The following is an 18,277-nucleotide window of genomic DNA, read 5'->3' on the forward strand; positions in this document are numbered from 1 at the left end:
TATTTTTTCAATTAGTCTTGAAAACAAAAAAGATTTCTCTCCTAAAAGCTGTTAAAAATATGGAACGCTTCACGAATTTGCGTGTCATCCTTGCGCAGGGGCCATGCTAATCTTCTCTGTATCGTTCCAATTTTAGTATATGTGCTGCCGAAGCGAGCACACTTTATTGATGAACTGACAATGTTTATAAACTCTCTAAATCTACAGTCTCTAGACATAGGGTGGCCTGGCAGAGATGCTCAGATGGCCAGTACGCATTCAAATCTGAGCCAATGGTCAAAAATGTATGAAGAGTAGCAATCCATTATTCTTCACTGCATTTGTGGTCCAAGACTAAACACACCGTAAGTATGTAGATTATACCAGGTTTGCAAAGGCTCCTGGTTCGGGTTACAGACAAGGAGCATTGTGACGTCACGCTGCCTGTGGAACAGTGATATTAAAGGTGAAACAGCTGAACAGTAGGTTAGGTGAAGGGCTCTGAGAGTGGAAAGGCAGCATGCTTGGGTCCCTGGACAAGGTGAGCTTATGATAATGTGTCTGAATGTTCACCTGTGTTGTAATATTAAACCCCTTATTGTTGTAAACGCCTACTTACTAAGGAGTTCCCAAGCTCAGCCCCACACAGACCTGGAACTGATTATGTTAATGCAAACTATTTAAGAAACTGAGCCTGATCTAAAAGATTTCCTTGGATCTAGGACCATTTCGCCTAGCTTTTAGGTGCTTCCTTCTCCTAAAGTCCTTTGTAAAACTTGGGAAAACCTCACAGAACAGACTTCCAGGAGGTCAGATGGGTTTCCTTGTGCCTTCACACACACATACACACACTTTCTAGCCCACTTAAGGACAAAAGGATGCGTAAGTCTACATAGGGCCAGTGGCGCAATGGATAACGCGTCTGACTACGGATCAGGTGATTGTAGGTTCGACTCCTATCTGGCTCGGAAGGGTTGTAGGTCCCTGTTTGATTATATTCCTGTGGAATTTTTATTTACCTCAGACTTGTTGTAGGTTCAATATTCTCCAGCAGGACTCATCCAGCAGTTGTTCCACGGTAGAGCGCAAGTAATAGGACCACAGCTAGTTAAACGTTTCCCATTTGCTGCTGGACTCTATGTGATGGCCGTCACGTGGTGTGCTGCTTTTGTATTTCAACATGGGTCCCTGATACTCTTAATTGCGAAAAAGCTTGTTGACAAAAGTGTGTGTGCGCGAGGGTCTGTGGACGTAGGCAGGTGTGTGCACTTGAATGCTTACCCATTTACATGTGTGAGAGGAACAAACCAACTCCCTGTGGGCTGCAGGCTTACAACTGGTAGCCCCAGTAGCCAGGCAGAACCACAGGTAAGGAGAGAGAGAAAGTTGGTCCATTATTAGAGAAGGACCATAAGCATCTTGCACTGCTACCTTCTTCCCCTCTCAGCCACGATCGGCCAAGACCTCTCTATTAGGGTAGAGGGTGAACATTTCTTGGACCTCAGAAACTGAGGGATGTAGACCCAATATGTCCTCCAAGCGCCTAGAGACCTGGTGCCCAATCTGGCATGGTGTTTTTCAGCTTACCCGACCAATCCGGTTGCAAGGTGGACTTTAACAATACTGCTAAAAAGGCACTCCCAGACATCCCTGAGGCCTTCATTTGCATAGGCCCTGCCCTTCTCTTTGTCCTGCTTCCCACAAAGCAACACAACACTGCAGCAGTATAGATTTGGGGGTGGTGAAGAATAATGACAGTGAGGCTAAAAAAGAGAAAGAAAAGTCCCAGAAGTCCTGCAGGCTTCCTTGCTAAATGCAGCTGAACATAGAGCGCACCTTCTTTACTGCAAAGCAAATACATTAAAAATGTTGAGGAGAGACTAATTGAAAAATACATATTACGGGGACAGCACTGGGACCTGCTTTATTTTTTCAATTAGTCTTGAAAACAAAAAAGATTTCTCTCCTAAAAGCTGTTAAAAATATGGAACGCTTCACGAATTTGCGTGTCATCCTTGCGCAGGGGCCATGCTAATCTTCTCTGTATCGTTCCAATTTTAGTATATGTGCTGCCGAAGCGAGCACACTTTATTGATGAACTGACAATGTTTATAAACTCTCTAAATCTACAGTCTCTAAACATAGGGTGGCCTGGCAGAGATGCTCAGATGGCCAGTACGCATTCAAATCTGAGCCAATGGTCAAAAATGTATGAAGAGTAGCAATCCATTATTCTTCACTGCATTTGTGGTCCAAGACTAAACACACCGTAAGTATGTAGATTATACCAGGTTTGCAAAGGCTCCTGGTTCGGGCTACAGACAAGGAGCATTGTGACGTCACGCTGCCTGTGGAACAGTGATATTAAAGGTGAAACAGCTGCACAGTAGGTTAGGTGAAGGGCTCTGAGAGTGGAAAGGCAGCATGCTTGGGTCCCTGGACAAGGTGAGCTTATGATAATGTGTCTGAATGTTCACCTGTGTTGTAATATTAAACCCCTTATTGTTGTAAACGCCTACTTACTAAGGAGTTCCCAAGGTCAGCCCCACACAGACCTGGAACTGATTATGTTAATGCAAACTATTTAAGAAACTGAGCCTGATCTAAAAGATTTCCTTGGATCTAGGACCATTTCGCCTAGCTTTTAGGTGCTTCCTTCTCCTAAAGTCCTTTGTAAAACTTGGGAAAACCTCACAGAACAGACTTCCAGGAGGTCAGATGGGTTTCCTTGTGCCTTCACACACACATACACACACTTTCTAGCCCACTTAAGGACAAAAGGATGCGTAAGTCTACATAGGGCCAGTGGCGCAATGGATAACGCGTCTGACTACAGATTAGAAGATTGTAGGTTCGACTCCTATCTGGCTCGGAAGGGTTGTAGGTCCCTGTTTGATTATATTCCTGTGGAATTTTTATTTACCTCAGACTTGTTGTAGGTTCAATATTCTCCAGCAGGACTCATCCAGCAGTTGTTCCACGGTAGAGCGCAAGTAATAGGACCACAGCTAGTTAAACGTTTCCCATTTGCTGCTGGACTCTATGTGATGGCCGTCACGTGGTGTGCTGCTTTTGTATTTCAACATGGGTCCCTGATACTCTTAATTGCGAAAAAGCTTGTTGACAAAAGTGTGTGTGCGCGAGGGTCTGTGGACGTAGGCAGGTGTGTGCACTTGAATGCTTACCCATTTACATGTGTGAGAGGAACAAACCAACTCCCTGTGGGCTGCAGGCTTACAACTGGTAGCCCCAGTAGCCAGGCAGAACCACAGGTAAGGAGAGAGAGAAAGTTGGTCCATTATTAGAGAAGGACCATAAGCATCTTGCACTGCTACCTTCTTCCCCTCTCAGCCACGATCAGCCACGATCGGCCAACACCTCTCTATTAGGGTAGAGGGTGAACATTTCTTGGACCTCAGAAACTGAGGGATGTAGACCCAATATGTCCTCCAAGCGCCTAGAGACCTGGTGCCCAATCTGGCATGGTGTTTTTCAGCTTACCCGACCAATCCGGTTGCAAGGTGGACTTTAACAATACTGCTAAAAAGGCACTCCCAGACATCCCTGAGGCCTTCATTTGCATAGGCCCTGCCCTTCTCTTTGTCCTGCTTCCCACAAAGCAACACAACACTGCAGCAGTATAGATTTGGGGGTGGTGAAGAATAATGACAGTGTGGCTAAAAAAGAGAAAGAAAAGTCCCAGAAGTCCTGCAGGCTTCCTTGCTAAATGCAGCTGAACATAGAGCGCACCTTCTTTACTGCAAAGCAAATACATTAAAAATGTTGAGGAGAGACTAATTGAAAAATACATATTACGGGGACAGCACTGGGACCTGCTTTATTTTTTCAATTAGTCTTGAAAACAAAAAAGATTTCTCTCCTAAAAGCTGTTAAAAATATGGAACGCTTCACGAATTTGCGTGTCATCCTTGCGCAGGGGCCATGCTAATCTTCTCTGTATCGTTCCAATTTTAGTATATGTGCTGCCGAAGCGAGCACACTTTATTGATGAACTGACAATGTTTATAAACTCTCTAAATCTACAGTCTCTAGACATAGGGTGGCCTGGCAGAGATGCTCAGATGGCCAGTACGCATTCAAATCTGAGCCAATGGTCAAAAATGTATGAAGAGTAGCAATCCATTATTCTTCACTGCATTTGTGGTCCAAGACTAAACACACCGTAAGTATGTAGATTATACCAGGTTTGCAAAGGCTCCTGGTTCGGGCTACAGACAAGGAGCATTGTGACGTCACGCTGCCTGTGGAACAGTGATATTAAAGGTGAAACAGCTGCACAGTAGGTTAGGTGAAGGGCTCTGAGAGTGGAAAGGCAGCATGCTTGGGTCCCTGGACAAGGTGAGCTTATGATAATGTGTCTGAATGTTCACCTGTGTTGTAATATTAAACCCCTTATTGTTGTAAACGCCTACTTACTAAGGAGTTCCCAAGCTCAGCCCCACACAGACCTGGAACTGATTATGTTAATGCAAACTATTTAAGAAACTGAGCCTGATCTAAAAGATTTCCTTGGATCTAGGACCATTTCGCCTAGCTTTTAGGTGCTTCCTTCTCCTAAAGTCCTTTGTAAAACTTGGGAAAACCTCACAGAACAGACTTCCAGGAGGTCAGATGGGTTTCCTTGTGCCTTCACACACACATACACACACTTTCTAGCCCACTTAAGGACAAAAGGATGCGTAAGTCTACATAGGGCCAGTGGCGCAATGGATAACGCGTCTGACTACGGATCAGAAGATTGTAGGTTCGACTCCTATCTGGCTCGGAAGGGTTGTAGGTCCCTGTTTGATTATATTCCTGTGGAATTTTTATTTACCTCAGACTTGTTGTAGGTTCAATATTCTCCAGCAGGACTCATCCAGCAGTTGTTCCACGGTAGAGCGCAAGTAATAGGACCACAGCTAGTTAAACGTTTCCCATTTGCTGCTGGACTCTATGTGATGGCCGTCACGTGGTGTGCTGCTTTTGTATTTCAACATGGGTCCCTGATACTCTTAATTGCGAAAAAGCTTGTTGACAAAAGTGTGTGTGCGCGAGGGTCTGTGGACGTAGGCAGGTGTGTGCACTTGAATGCTTACCCATTTACATGTGTGAGAGGAACAAACCAACTCCCTGTGGGCTGCAGGCTTACAACTGGTAGCCCCAGTAGCCAGGCAGAACCACAGGTAAGGAGAGAGAGAAAGTTGGTCCATTATTAGAGAAGGACCATAAGCATCTTGCGCTGCAACCTTCTTCCCTTCTCAGCCACGATCGGCCAAGACCTCTCTATTAGGGTAGAGGGTGAACATTTCTTGGACCTCAGAAACTGAGGGATGTAGACCCAATATGTCCTCCAAGCGCCTAGAGACCTGGTGCCCAATCTGGCATGGTGTTTTTCAGCTTACCCGACCAATCCGGTTGCAAGGTGGACTTTAACAATACTGCTAAAAAGGCACTCCCAGACATCCCTGAGGCCTTCATTTGCATAGGCCCTGCCCTTCTCTTTGTCCTGCTTCCCACAAAGCAACACAACACTGCAGCAGTATAGATTTGGGGGTGGTGAAGAATAATGACAGTGAGGCTAAAAAAGAGAAAGAAAAGTCCCAGAAGTCCTGCAGGCTTCCTTGCTAAATGCAGCTGAACATAGAGCGCACCTTCTTTACTGCAAAGCAAATACATTAAAAATGTTGAGGAGAGACTAATTGAAAAATACATATTACGGGGACAGCACTGGGACCTGCTTTATTTTTTCAATTAGTCTTGAAAACAAAAAAGATTTCTCTCCTGAAAGCTGTTAAAAATATGGAACGCTTCACGAATTTGCGTGTCATCCTTGCGCAGGGGCCATGCTAATCTTCTCTGTATCGTTCCAATTTTAGTATATGTGCTGCCGAAGCGAGCACACTTTATTGATGAACTGACAATGTTTATAAACTCTCTAAATCTACAGTCTCTAGACATAGGGTGGCCTGGCAGAGATGCTCAGATGGCCAGTACGCATTCAAATCTGAGCCAATGGTCAAAAATGTATGAAGAGTAGCAATCCATTATTCTTCACTGCATTTGTGGTCCAAGACTAAACACACCGTAAGTATGTAGATTATACCAGGTTTGCAAAGGCTCCTGGGTCGGGCTACAGACAAGGAGCATTGTGACGTCACGTTGCCTGTGGAACAGTGATATTAAAGGTGAAACAGCTGCACAGTAGGTTAGGTGAAGGGCTCTGAGAGTGGAAAGGCAGCATGCTTGGGTCCCTGGACAAGGTGAGCTTATGATAATGTGTCTGAATGTTCACCTGTGTTGTAATATTAAACCCCTTATTGTTGTAAACGCCTACTTACTAAGGAGTTCTCAAGCTCAGCCCCACACAGACCTGGAACTGATTATGTTAATGCAAACTATTTAAGAAACTGAGCCTGATCTAAAAGATTTCCTTGGATCTAGGACCATTTCGCCTAGCTTTTAGGTGCTTCCTTCTCCTAAAGTCCTTTGTAAAACTTGGGAAAACCTCACAGAACAGACTTCCAGGAGGTCAGATGGGTTTCCTTGTGCCTTCACACACACATACACACACTTTCTAGCCCACTTAAGGACAAAAGGATGCGTAAGTCTACATAGGGCCAGTGGCGCAATGGATAACGCGTCTGACTACGGATCAGAAGATTGTAGGTTCGACTCCTATCTGGCTCGGAAGGGTTGTAGGTCCCTGTTTGATTATATTCCTGTGGAATTTTTATTTACCTCAGACTTGTTGTAGGTTCAATATTCTCCAGCAGGACTCATCCAGCAGTTGTTCCACGGTAGAGCGCAAGTAATAGGACCACAGCTAGTTAAACGTTTCCCATTTGCTGCTGGACTCTATGTGATGGCCGTCACGTGGTGTGCTGCTTTTGTATTTCAACATGGAACCCTGATACTCTTAATTGCGAAAAAGCTTGTTGACAAAAGTGTGTGTGCGCGAGGGTCTGTGGACGTAGGCAGGTGTGTGCACTTGAATGCTTACCCATTTACATGTGTGAGAGGAACAAACCAACTCCCTGTGGGCTGCAGGCTTACAACTGGTAGCCCCAGTAGCCAGGCAGAACCACAGGTAAGGAGAGAGAGAAAGTTGGTCCATTATTAGAGAAGGACCATAAGCATCTTGCACTGCTACCTTCTTCCCCTCTCAGCCACGATCGGCCAAGACCTCTCTATTAGGGTAGAGGGTGAACATTTCTTGGACCTCAGAAACTGAGGGATGTAGACCCAATATGTCCTCCAAGCGCCTAGACACCTGGTGCCCAATCTGGCATGGTGTTTTTCAGCTTACCCGACCAATCCGGTTGCAAGGTGGACTTTAACAATACTGCTAAAAAGGCACTCCCAGACATCCCTGAGGCCTTCATTTGCATAGGCCCTGCCCTTCTCTTTGTCCTGCTTCCCACAAAGCAACACAACACTGCAGCAGTATAGATTTGGGGGTGGTGAAGAATAATGACAGTGAGGCTAAAAAAGAGAAAGAAAAGTCCCAGAAGTCCTGCAGGCTTCCTTGCTAAATGCAGCTGAACATAGAGCGCACCTTCTTTACTGCAAAGCAAATACATTAAAAATGTTGAGGAGAGACTAATTGAAAAATACATATTACGGGGACAGCACTGGGACCTGCTTTATTTTTTCAATTAGTCTTGAAAACAAAAAAGATTTCTCTCCTGAAAGCTGTTAAAAATATGGAACGCTTCACGAATTTGCGTGTCATCCTTGCGCAGGGGCCATGCTAATCTTCTCTGTATCGTTCCAATTTTAGTATATGTGCTGCCGAAGCGAGCACACTTTATTGATGAACTGACAATGTTTATAAACTCTCTAAATCTACAGTCTCTAGACATAGGGTGGCCTGGCAGAGATGCTCAGATGGCCAGTACGCATTCAAATCTGAGCCAATGGTCAAAAATGTATGAAGAGTAGCAATCCATTATTCTTCACTGCATTTGTGGTCCAAGACTAAACACACCGTAAGTATGTAGATTATACCAGGTTTGCAAAGGCTCCTGGGTCGGGCTACAGACAAGGAGCATTGTGACGTCACGCTGCCTGTGGAACAGTGATATTAAAGGTGAAACAGCTGCACAGTAGGTTAGGTGAAGGGCTCTGAGAGTGGAAAGGCAGCATGCTTGGGTCCCTGGACAAGGTGAGCTTATGATAATGTGTCTGAATGTTCACCTGTGTTGTAATATTAAACCCCTTATTGTTGTAAACGCCTACTTACTAAGGAGTTCTCAAGCTCAGCCCCACACAGACCTGGAACTGATTATGTTAATGCAAACTATTTAAGAAACTGAGCCTGATCTAAAAGATTTCCTTGGATCTAGGACCATTTCGCCTAGCTTTTAGGTGCTTCCTTCTCCTAAAGTCCTTTGTAAAACTTGGGAAAACCTCACAGAACAGACTTCCAGGAGGTCAGATGGGTTTCCTTGTGCCTTCACACACACATACACACACTTTCTAGCCCACTTAAGGACAAAAGGATGCGTAAGTCTACATAGGGCCAGTGGCGCAATGGATAACGCGTCTGACTACGGATCAGAAGATTGTAGGTTCGACTCCTATCTGGCTCGGAAGGGTTGTAGGTCCCTGTTTGATTATATTCCTGTGGAATTTTTATTTACCTCAGACTTGTTGTAGGTTCAATATTCTCCAGCAGGACTCATCCAGCAGTTGTTCCACGGTAGAGCGCAAGTAATAGGACCACAGCTAGTTAAACGTTTCCCATTTGCTGCTGGACTCTATGTGATGGCCGTCACGTGGTGTGCTGCTTTTGTATTTCAACATGGGTCCCTGATACTCTTAATTGCGAAAAAGCTTGTTGACAAAAGTGTGTGTGCGCGAGGGTCTGTGGACGTAGGCAGGTGTGTGCACTTGAATGCTTACCCATTTACATGTGTGAGAGGAACAAACCAACTCCCTGTGGGCTGCAGGCTTACAACTGGTAGCCCCAGTAGCCAGGCAGAACCACAGGTAAGGAGAGAGAGAGAGAAAGTTGGTCCATTATTAGAGAAGGACCATAAGCATCTTGCACTGCTACCTTCTTCCCCTCTCAGCCACGATCGGCACAATCGGCCAAGACCTCTCTATTAGGGTAGAGGGTGAACATTTCTTGGACCTCAGAAACTGAGGGATGTAGACCCAATATGTCCTCCAAGCGCCTAGACACCTGGTGCCCAATCTGGCATGGTGTTTTTCAGCTTACCCGACCAATCCGGTTGCAAGGTGGACTTTAACAATACTGCTAAAAAGGCACTCCCAGACATCCCTGAGGCCTTCATTTGCATAGGCCCTGCCCTTCTCTTTGTCCTGCTTCCCACAAAGCAACACAACACTGCAGCAGTATAGATTTGGGGGTGGTGAAGAATAATGACAGTGAGGCTAAAAAAGAGAAGGAAAAGTCCCAGAAGTCCTGCAGGCTTCCTTGCTAAATGCAGCTGAACATAGAGCGCACCTTCTTTACTGCAAAGCAAATACATTAAAAATGTTGAGGAGAGACTAATTGAAAAATACATATTACGGGGACAGCACTGGGACCTGCTTTATTTTTTCAATTAGTCTTGAAAACAAAAAAGATTTCTCTCCTGAAAGCTGTTAAAAATATGGAACGCTTCACGAATTTGCGTGTCATCCTTGCGCAGGGGCCATGCTAATCTTCTCTGTATCGTTCCAATTTTAGTATATGTGCTGCCGAAGCGAGCACACTTTATTGATAAACTGACAATGTTTATAAACTCTCTAAATCTACAGTCTCTAGACATAGGGTGGCCTGGCAGAGATGCTCAGATGGCCAGTACGCATTCAAATCTGAACCAATGGTCAAAAATGTATGAAGAGTAGCAATCCATTATTCTTCACTGCATTTGTGGTCCAAGACTAAACACACCGTAAGTATGTAGATTATACCAGGTTTGCAAAGGCTCCTGGGTCGGGCTACAGACAAGGAGCATTGTGACGTCACGCTGCCTGTGGAACAGTGATATTAAAGGTGAAACAGCTGCACAGTAGGTTAGGTGAAGGGCTCTGAGAGTGGAAAGGCAGCATGCTTGGGTCCCTGGACAAGGTGAGCTTATGATAATGTGTCTGAATGTTCACCTGTGTTGTAATATTAAACCCCTTATTGTTGTAAACGCCTACTTACTAAGGAGTTCTCAAGCTCAGCCCCACACAGACCTGGAACTGATTATGTTAATGCAAACTATTTAAGAAACTGAGCCTGATCTAAAAGATTTCCTTGGATCTAGGACCATTTCGCCTAGCTTTTAGGTGCTTCCTTCTCCTAAAGTCCTTTGTAAAACTTGGGAAAACCTCACAGAACAGACTTCCAGGAGGTCAGATGGGTTTCCTTGTGCCTTCACACACACATACACACACTTTCTAGCCCACTTAAGGACAAAAGGATGCGTAAGTCTACATAGGGCCAGTGGTGCAATGGATAACGCGTCTGACTACGGATCAGAAGATTGTAGGTTCGACTCCTATCTGGCTCGGAAGGGTTGTAGGTCCCTGTTTGATTATATTCCTGTGGAATTTTTATTTACCTCAGACTTGTTGTAGGTTCAATATTCTCCAGCAGGACTCATCCAGCAGTTGTTCCACGGTAGAGCGCAAGTAATAGGACCACAGCTAGTTAAACGTTTCCCATTTGCTGCTGGACTCTATGTGATGGCCGTCACGTGGTGTGCTGCTTTTGTATTTCAACATGGGTCCCTGATACTCTTAATTGCGAAAAAGCTTGTTGACAAAAGTGTGTGTGCGCGAGGGTCTGTGGACGTAGGCAGATGTGTGCACTTGAATGCTTACCCATTTACATGTGTGAGAGGAACAAACCAACTCCCTGTGGGCTGCAGGCTTACAACTGGTAGCCCCAGTAGCCAGGCAGAACCACAGGTAAGGAGAGAGAGAAAGTTGGTCCATTATTAGAGAAGGACCATAAGCATCTTGCACTGCTACCTTCTTCCCCTCTCAGCCACGATCGGCCAAGACCTCTCTATTAGGGTAGAGGGTGAACATTTCTTGGACCTCAGAAACTGAGGGATGTAGACCCAATATGTCCTCCAAGCGCCTAGAGACCTGGTGCCCAATCTGGCATGGTGTTTTTCAGCTTACCCGACCAATCCGGTTGCAAGGTGGACTTTAACAATACTGCTAAAAAGGCACTCCCAGACATCCCTGAGGCCTTCATTTGCATAGGCCCTGCCCTTCTCTTTGTCCTGCTTCCCACAAAGCAACACAACACTGCAGCAGTATAGATTTGGGGGTGGTGAAGAATAATGACAGTGAGGCTAAAAAAGAGAAAGAAAAGTCCCAGAAGTCCTGCAGGCTTCCTTGCTAAATGCAGCTGAACATAGAGCGCACCTTCTTTACTGCAAAGCAAATACATTAAAAATGTTGAGGAGAGACTAATTGAAAAATACATATTACGGGGACAGCACTGGGACCTGCTTTATTTTTTCAATTAGTCTTGAAAACAAAAAAGATTTCTCTCCTGAAAGCTGTTAAAAATATGGAACGCTTCACGAATTTGCGTGTCATCCTTGCGCAGGGGCCATGCTAATCTTCTCTGTATCGTTCCAATTTTAGTATATGTGCTGCCGAAGCGAGCACACTTTATTGATGAACTGACAATGTTTATAAACTCTCTAAATCTACAGTCTCTAGACATAGGGTGGCCTGGCAGAGATGCTCAGATGGCCAGTACGCATTCAAATCTGAGCCAATGGTCAAAAATGTATGAAGAGTAGCAATCCATTATTCTTCACTGCATTTGTGGTCCAAGACTAAACACACCGTAAGTATGTAGATTATACCAGGTTTGCAAAGGCTCCTGGTTCGGGCTACAGACAAGGAGCATTGTGACGTCACGCTGCCTGTGGAACAGTGATATTAAAGGTGAAACAGCTGCACAGTAGGTTAGGTGAAGGGCTCTGAGAGTGGAAAGGCAGCATGCTTGGGTCCCTGTACAAGGTGAGCTTATGAGAATGTGTCTGAATGTTCACCTGTGTTGTGATATTAAACCCCTTATTGTTGTAAACGCCTACTTACTAAGGAGTTCCCAAGCTCAGCCCCACACAGACCTGGAACTGATTATGTTAATGCAAACTATTTAAGAAACTGAGCCTGATCTAAAAGATTTCCTTGGATCTAGGACCATTTCGCCTAGCTTTTAGGTGCTTCCTTCTCCTAAAGTCCTTTGTAAAACTTGGGAAAACCTCACAGAACAGACTTCCAGGAGGTCAGATGGGTTTCCTTGTGCCTTCACACACACATACACACACTTTCTAGCCCACTTAAGGACAAAAGGATGCGTAAGTCTACATAGGGCCAGTGGCGCAATGGATAACGCGTCTGACTACGGATCAGAAGATTGTAGGTTCGACTCCTATCTGGCTCGGAAGGGTTGTAGGTCCCTGTTTGATTATATTCCTGTGGAATTTTTATTTACCCCAGACTTGTTGTAGGTTCAATATTCTCCAGCAGGACTCATCCAGCAGTTGTTCCACGGTAGAGCGCAAGTAATAGGACCACAGCTAGTTAAACGTTTCCCATTTGCTGCTGGACTCTATGTGATGGCCGTCACGTGGTGTGCTGCTTTTGTATTTCAACATGGGTCCCTGATACTCTTAATTGCGAAAAAGCTTGTTGACAAAAGTGTGTGTGCGCGAGGGTCTGTGGACGTAGGCAGGTGTGTGCACTTGAATGCTTACCCATTTACATGTGTGAGAGGAACAAACCAACTCCCTGTGGGCTGCAGGCTTACAACTGGTAGCCCCAGTAGCCAGGCAGAACCACAGGTAAGGAGAGAGAGAAAGTTGGTCCATTATTAGAGAAGGACCATAAGCATCTTGCGCTGCAACCTTCTTCCCTTCTCAGCCACGATCGGCCAAGACCTCTCTATTAGGGTAGAGGGTGAACATTTCTTGGACCTCAGAAACTGAGGGATGTAGACCCAATATGTCCTCCAAGCGCCTAGAGACCTGGTGCCCAATCTGGCATGGTGTTTTTCAGCTTACCCGACCAATCCGGTTGCAAGGTGGACTTTAACAATACTGCTAAAAAGGCACTCCCAGACATCCCTGAGGCCTTCATTTGCATAGGCCCTGCCCTTCTCTTTGTCCTGCTTCCCACAAAGCAACACAACACTGCAGCAGTATAGATTTGGGGGTGGTGAAGAATAATGACAGTGAGGCTAATAAAGAGAAAGAAAAGTCCCAGAAGTCCTGCAGGCTTCCTTGCTAAATGCAGCTGAACATAGAGCGCACCTTCTTTACTGCAAAGCAAATACATTAAAAATGTTGAGGAGAGACTAATTGAAAAATACATATTACGGGGACAGCACTGGGACCTGCTTTATTTTTTCAATTAGTCTTGAAAACAAAAAAGATTTCTCTCCTAAAAGCTGTTAAAAATATGGAACGCTTCACGAATTTGCGTGTCATCCTTGCACAGGGGCCATGCTAATCTTCTCTGTATCGTTCCAATTTTAGTATATGTGCTGCCGAAGCGACCACACTTTATTGATGAACTGACAATGTTTATAAACTCTCTAAATCTACAGTCTCTAGACATAGGGTGGCCTGGCAGAGATGCTCAGATGGCCAGTACGCATTCAAATCTGAGCCAATGGTCAAAAATGTATGAAGAGTAGCAATCCATTATTCTTCACTGCATTTGTGGTCCAAGACTAAACACACCGTAAGTATGTAGATTATACCAGGTTTGCAAAGGCTCCTGGGTCGGGCTACAGACAAGGAGCATTGTGACGTCACGCTGCCTGTGGAACAGTGATATTAAAGGTGAAACAGCTGCACAGTAGGTTAGGTGAAGGGCTCTGAGAGTGGAAAGGCAGCATGCTTGGGTCCCTGGACAAGGTGAGCTTATGATAATGTGTCTGAATGTTCACCTGTGTTGTAATATTAAACCCCTTATTGTTGTAAACGCCTACTTACTAAGGAGTTCTCAAGCTCAGCCCCACACAGACCTGGAACTGATTATGTTAATGCAAACTATTTAAGAAACTGAGCCTGATCTAAAAGATTTCCTTGGATCTAGGACCATTTCGCCTAGCTTTTAGGTGCTTCCTTCTCCTAAAGTCCTTTGTAAAACTTGGGAAAACCTCACAGAACAGACTTCCAGGAGGTCAGATGGCTTTCCTTGTGCCTTCACACACACATACACACACTTTCTAGCCCACTTAAGGACAAAAGGATGCGTAAGTCTATATAGGGCCAGTGGCGCAGTGGATAACGCGTCTGACTACGGATCAGAAGATTGTAGGTTCGACTCCTATCTGGCTCGGAAGGGTTGTAGGTCCCTGTTTGATTATATTCCTGTGGAATTTTTATTTACCTCAGACTTGTTGTAGGTTCAATATTCTCCAGCAGGACTCATCCAGCAGTTGTTCCACGGTAGAGCGCAAGTAATAGGACCACAGCTAGTTAAACGTTTCCCATTTGCTGCTGGACTCTATGTGATGGCCGTCACGTGGTGTGCTGCTTTTGTATTTCAACATGGGTCCCTGATACTCTTAATTGCGAAAAAGCTTGTTGACAAAAGTGTGTGTGCGCGAGGGTCTGTGGACGTAGGCAGGTGTGTGTACTTGAATGCTTACCCATTTACATGTGTGAGAGGAACAAACCAACTCCCTGTGGGCTGCAGGCTTACAACTGGTAGCCCCAGTAGCCAGGCAGAACCATAGGTAAGGAGAGAGAGAAAGTTGGTCCATTATTAGAGAAGGACCATAAGCATCTTGCACTGCTACCTTCTTCCCCTCTCAGCCACGATCGGCCAAGACCTCTCTATTAGGGTAGAGGGTGAACATTTCTTGGACCTCAGAAACTGAGGGATGTAGACCCAATATGTCCTCCAAGCGCCTAGAGACCTAGTGCCCAATCTGGCATGGTGTTTTTCAGCTTACCCGACCAATCCGGTTGCAAGGTGGACTTTAACAATACTGCTAAAAAGGCACTCCCAGACATCCCTGAGGCCTTCATTTGCATAGGCCCTGCCCTTCTCTTTGTCCTGCTTCCCACAAAGCAACACAACACTGCAGCAGTATAGATTTAGGGGTGGTGAAGAATAATGACAGTGAGGCTAATAAAGAGAAAGAAAAGTCCCAGAAGTCCTGCAGGCTTCCTTGCTAAATGCAGCTGAACATAGAGCGCACCTTCTTTACTGCAAAGCAAATACATTAAAAATGTTGAGGAGAGACTAATTGAAAAATACATATTACGGGGACAGCACTGGGACCTGCTTTATTTTTTCAATTAGTCTTGAAAACAAAAAAGATTTCTCTCCTAAAAGCTGTTAAAAATATGGAACCCTTCACGAATTTGCGTGTCATCCTTGCGCAGGGGCCATGCTAATCTTCTCTGTATCGTTCCAATTTTAGTATATGTGCTGCCGAAGCGACCACACTTTATTGATGAACTGACAATGTTTATAAACTCTCTAAATCTACAGTCTCTAGACATAGGGTGGCCTGGCAGAGATGCTCAGATGGCCAGTACGCATTCAAATCTGAGCCAATGGTCAAAAATGTATGAAGAGTAGCAATCCATTATTCTTCACTGCATTTGTGGTCCAAGACTAAACACACCGTAAGTATGTAGATTATACCAGGTTTGCAAAGGCTCCTGGTTCGGGCTACAGACAAGGAGCATTGTGACGTCACGCTGCCTGTGGAACAGTGATATTAAAGGTGAAACAGCTGCACAGTAGGTTAGGTGAAGGGCTCTGAGAGTGGAAAGGCAGCATGCTTGGGTCCCTGGACAAGGTGAGCTTATGATAATGTGTCTGAATGTTCACCTGTGTTGTAATATTAAACCCCTTATTGTTGTAAATGCCTACTTACTAAGGAGTTCCCAAGCTCAGCCCCACACAGACCTGGAACTGATTATGTTAATGCAAACTATTTAAGAAACTGAGCCTGATCTAAAAGATTTCCTTGGATCTAGGACCATTTCGCCTAGCTTTTAGGTGCTTCCTTCTCCTAAAGTCCTTTGTAAAACTTGGGAAAACCTCACAGAACAGACTTCCAGGAGGTCAGATGGGTTTCCTTGTGCCTTCACACACACATACACACACTTTCTAGCCCACTTAAGGACAAAAGGATGCGTAAGTCTACATAGGGCCAGTGGCGCAATGGATAACGCGTCTGACTACGGATCAGAAGATTGTAGGTTCGACTCCTATCTGGCTCGGAAGGGTTGTAGGTCCCTGTTTGATTATATTCCTGTGGAATTTTTATTTACCTCAGACTTGTTGTAGGTTCAATATTCTCCAGCAGGACTCATCCAGCAGTTGTTCCACGGTAGAGCGCAAGTAATAGGACCACAGCTAGTTAAACGTTTCCCATTTGCTGCTGGACTCTATGTGATGGCCGTCACGTGGTGTGCTGCTTTTGTATTTCAACATGGGTCCCTGATACTCTTAATTGCGAAAAAGCTTGTTGACAAAAGTGTGTGTGCGCGAGGGTCTGTGGACGTAGGCAGGTGTGTGCACTTGAATGCTTACCCATTTACATGTGTGAGAGGAACAAACCAACTCCCTGTGGGCTGCAGGCTTACAACTGGTAGCCCCAGTAGCCAGGCAGAACCACAGGTAAGGAGAGAGAGAAAGTTGGTCCATTATTAGAGAAGGACCATAAGCATCTTGCGCTGCAACCTTCTTCCCTTCTCAGCCACGATCAGCCAAGACCTCTCTATTAGGGTAGAGGGTGAACATTTCTTGGACCTCAGAAACTGAGGGATGTAGACCCAATATGTCCTCCAAGCGCCTAGAGACCTGGTGCCCAATCTGGCATGGTGTTTTTCAGCTTACCCGACCAATCCGGTTGCAAGGTGGACTTTAACAATACTGCTAAAAAGGCACTCCCAGACATCCCTGAGGCCTTCATTTGCATAGGCCCTGCCCTTCTCTTTGTCCTGCTTCCCACAAAGCAACACAACACTGCAGCAGTATAGATTTGGGGGTGGTGAAGAATAATGACAGTGAGGCTAAAAAAGAGAAAGAAAAGTCCCAGAAGTCCTGCAGGCTTCCTTGCTAAATGCAGCTGAACATAGAGCGCACCTTCTTTACTGCAAAGCAAATACATTAAAAATGTTGAGGAGAGACTAATTGAAAAATACATATTACGGGGACAGCACTGGGACCTGCTTTATTTTTTCAATTAGTCTTGAAAACAAAAAAGATTTCTCTCCTAAAAGCTGTTAAAAATATGGAACGCTTCACGAATTTGCGTGTCATCCTTGCGCAGGGGCCATGCTAATCTTCTCTGTATCGTTCCAATTTTAGTATATGTGCTGCCGAAGCGAGCACACTTTATTGATGAACTGACAATGTTTATAAACTCTCTAAATCTACAGTCTCTAGACATAGGGTGGCCTGGCAGAGATGCTCAGATGGCCAGTACGCATTCAAATCTGAGCCAATGGTCAAAAATGTATGAAGAGTAGCAATCCATTATTCTTCACTGCATTTGTGGTCCAAGACTAAACACACCGTAAGTATGTAGATTATACCAGGTTTGCAAAGGCTCCTGGTTCGGGCTACAGACAAGGAGCATTGTGACGTCACGCTGCCTGTTGAACAGTGATATTAAAGGTGAAACAGCTGCACAGTAGGTTAGGTGAAGGGCTCTGAGAGTGGAAAGGCAGCATGCTTGGGTCCCTGGACAAGGTGAGCTTATGATAATGTGTCTGAATGTTCACCTGTGTTGTAATATTAAACCCCTTATTGTTGTAAACGCCTACTTACTAAGGAGTTCCCAAGCTCAGCCCCACACAGACCTGGAACTGATTATGTTAATGCAAACTATTTAAGAAACTGAGCCTGATCTAAAAGATTTCCTTGGATCTAGGACCATTTCGCCTAGCTTTTAGGTGCTTCCTTCTCCTAAAGTCCTTTGTAAAACTTGGAAAAACCTCACAGAACAGACTTCCAGGAGGTCAGATGGGTTTCCTTGTGCCTTCACACACACATACACACACTTTCTAGCCCACTTAAGGACAAAAGGATGCGTAAGTCTACATAGGGCCAGTGGCGCAATGGATAACGCGTCTGACTACGGATCAGAAGATTGTAGGTTCGACTCCTATCTGGCTCGGAAGGGTTGTAGGTCCCTGTTTGATTATATTCCTGTGGAATTTTTATTTACCTCAGACTTGTTGTAGGTTCAATATTCTCCAGCAGGACTCATCCAGCAGTTGTTCCACGGTAGAGCGCATTTAATAGGACCACAGCTAGTTAAACGTTTCCCATTTGCTGCTGGACTCTA

The 18,277-nt window shown here is 45.1% G+C and overlaps 18 non-coding genes across 18 annotated transcripts; 8 read left to right on the plus strand and 10 right to left on the minus strand.

Moving 5' to 3' along the window:
- Nucleotides 1-53: 53 nt before the first annotated feature.
- LOC147666934 (U6 spliceosomal RNA) lies at nucleotides 54-160 on the minus strand. Its single transcript, XR_015304527.1, has one exon. It is a non-coding gene; the product is annotated as a U6 spliceosomal RNA (small nuclear RNA).
- Nucleotides 161-1,957: 1,797 nt separating this feature from the next.
- On the minus strand, nucleotides 1,958-2,064 carry LOC147666935 (U6 spliceosomal RNA). Its single transcript, XR_015304528.1, has one exon. It is a non-coding gene; the product is annotated as a U6 spliceosomal RNA (small nuclear RNA).
- A 714-nt stretch (nucleotides 2,065-2,778) lies between these two features.
- TRNAC-ACA (transfer RNA cysteine (anticodon ACA)) lies at nucleotides 2,779-2,851 on the plus strand. Its single transcript has one exon. It is a non-coding gene; the product is annotated as a tRNA-Cys (tRNA).
- Nucleotides 2,852-3,871: 1,020 nt separating this feature from the next.
- LOC147666937 (U6 spliceosomal RNA) lies at nucleotides 3,872-3,978 on the minus strand. Its single transcript, XR_015304529.1, has one exon. It is a non-coding gene; the product is annotated as a U6 spliceosomal RNA (small nuclear RNA).
- Nucleotides 3,979-4,692: 714 nt separating this feature from the next.
- On the plus strand, nucleotides 4,693-4,765 carry TRNAR-ACG (transfer RNA arginine (anticodon ACG)). Its single transcript has one exon. It is a non-coding gene; the product is annotated as a tRNA-Arg (tRNA).
- A 1,010-nt stretch (nucleotides 4,766-5,775) lies between these two features.
- LOC147666939 (U6 spliceosomal RNA) lies at nucleotides 5,776-5,882 on the minus strand. Its single transcript, XR_015304530.1, has one exon. It is a non-coding gene; the product is annotated as a U6 spliceosomal RNA (small nuclear RNA).
- Nucleotides 5,883-6,596: 714 nt separating this feature from the next.
- TRNAR-ACG (transfer RNA arginine (anticodon ACG)) lies at nucleotides 6,597-6,669 on the plus strand. The gene has a single exon. It is a non-coding gene; the product is annotated as a tRNA-Arg (tRNA).
- Nucleotides 6,670-7,679: 1,010 nt separating this feature from the next.
- Nucleotides 7,680-7,786, minus strand: LOC147666941 (U6 spliceosomal RNA). Its single transcript, XR_015304531.1, has one exon. It is a non-coding gene; the product is annotated as a U6 spliceosomal RNA (small nuclear RNA).
- A 714-nt stretch (nucleotides 7,787-8,500) lies between these two features.
- On the plus strand, nucleotides 8,501-8,573 carry TRNAR-ACG (transfer RNA arginine (anticodon ACG)). The gene has a single exon. It is a non-coding gene; the product is annotated as a tRNA-Arg (tRNA).
- Nucleotides 8,574-9,596: 1,023 nt separating this feature from the next.
- LOC147666943 (U6 spliceosomal RNA) lies at nucleotides 9,597-9,703 on the minus strand. Its single transcript, XR_015304532.1, has one exon. It is a non-coding gene; the product is annotated as a U6 spliceosomal RNA (small nuclear RNA).
- A 1,797-nt stretch (nucleotides 9,704-11,500) lies between these two features.
- Nucleotides 11,501-11,607, minus strand: LOC147666944 (U6 spliceosomal RNA). The gene has a single exon (XR_015304533.1). It is a non-coding gene; the product is annotated as a U6 spliceosomal RNA (small nuclear RNA).
- A 714-nt stretch (nucleotides 11,608-12,321) lies between these two features.
- Nucleotides 12,322-12,394, plus strand: TRNAR-ACG (transfer RNA arginine (anticodon ACG)). The gene has a single exon. It is a non-coding gene; the product is annotated as a tRNA-Arg (tRNA).
- A 1,010-nt stretch (nucleotides 12,395-13,404) lies between these two features.
- On the minus strand, nucleotides 13,405-13,511 carry LOC147666946 (U6 spliceosomal RNA). Its single transcript, XR_015304693.1, has one exon. It is a non-coding gene; the product is annotated as a U6 spliceosomal RNA (small nuclear RNA).
- A 714-nt stretch (nucleotides 13,512-14,225) lies between these two features.
- TRNAR-ACG (transfer RNA arginine (anticodon ACG)) lies at nucleotides 14,226-14,298 on the plus strand. Its single transcript has one exon. It is a non-coding gene; the product is annotated as a tRNA-Arg (tRNA).
- Nucleotides 14,299-15,308: 1,010 nt separating this feature from the next.
- Nucleotides 15,309-15,415, minus strand: LOC147666948 (U6 spliceosomal RNA). Its single transcript, XR_015304685.1, has one exon. It is a non-coding gene; the product is annotated as a U6 spliceosomal RNA (small nuclear RNA).
- Nucleotides 15,416-16,129: 714 nt separating this feature from the next.
- On the plus strand, nucleotides 16,130-16,202 carry TRNAR-ACG (transfer RNA arginine (anticodon ACG)). The gene has a single exon. It is a non-coding gene; the product is annotated as a tRNA-Arg (tRNA).
- Nucleotides 16,203-17,212: 1,010 nt separating this feature from the next.
- LOC147666950 (U6 spliceosomal RNA) lies at nucleotides 17,213-17,319 on the minus strand. Its single transcript, XR_015304534.1, has one exon. It is a non-coding gene; the product is annotated as a U6 spliceosomal RNA (small nuclear RNA).
- Nucleotides 17,320-18,033: 714 nt separating this feature from the next.
- On the plus strand, nucleotides 18,034-18,106 carry TRNAR-ACG (transfer RNA arginine (anticodon ACG)). Its single transcript has one exon. It is a non-coding gene; the product is annotated as a tRNA-Arg (tRNA).
- The last annotated feature ends 171 nt before the right edge of the window (nucleotides 18,107-18,277 follow it).

This window comes from Lissotriton vulgaris, unplaced genomic scaffold (assembly GCF_964263255.1).
Source record: "Lissotriton vulgaris unplaced genomic scaffold, aLisVul1.2 SCAFFOLD_2072, whole genome shotgun sequence".
Taxonomy (NCBI): Eukaryota; Metazoa; Chordata; class Amphibia; order Caudata; family Salamandridae; genus Lissotriton; species Lissotriton vulgaris.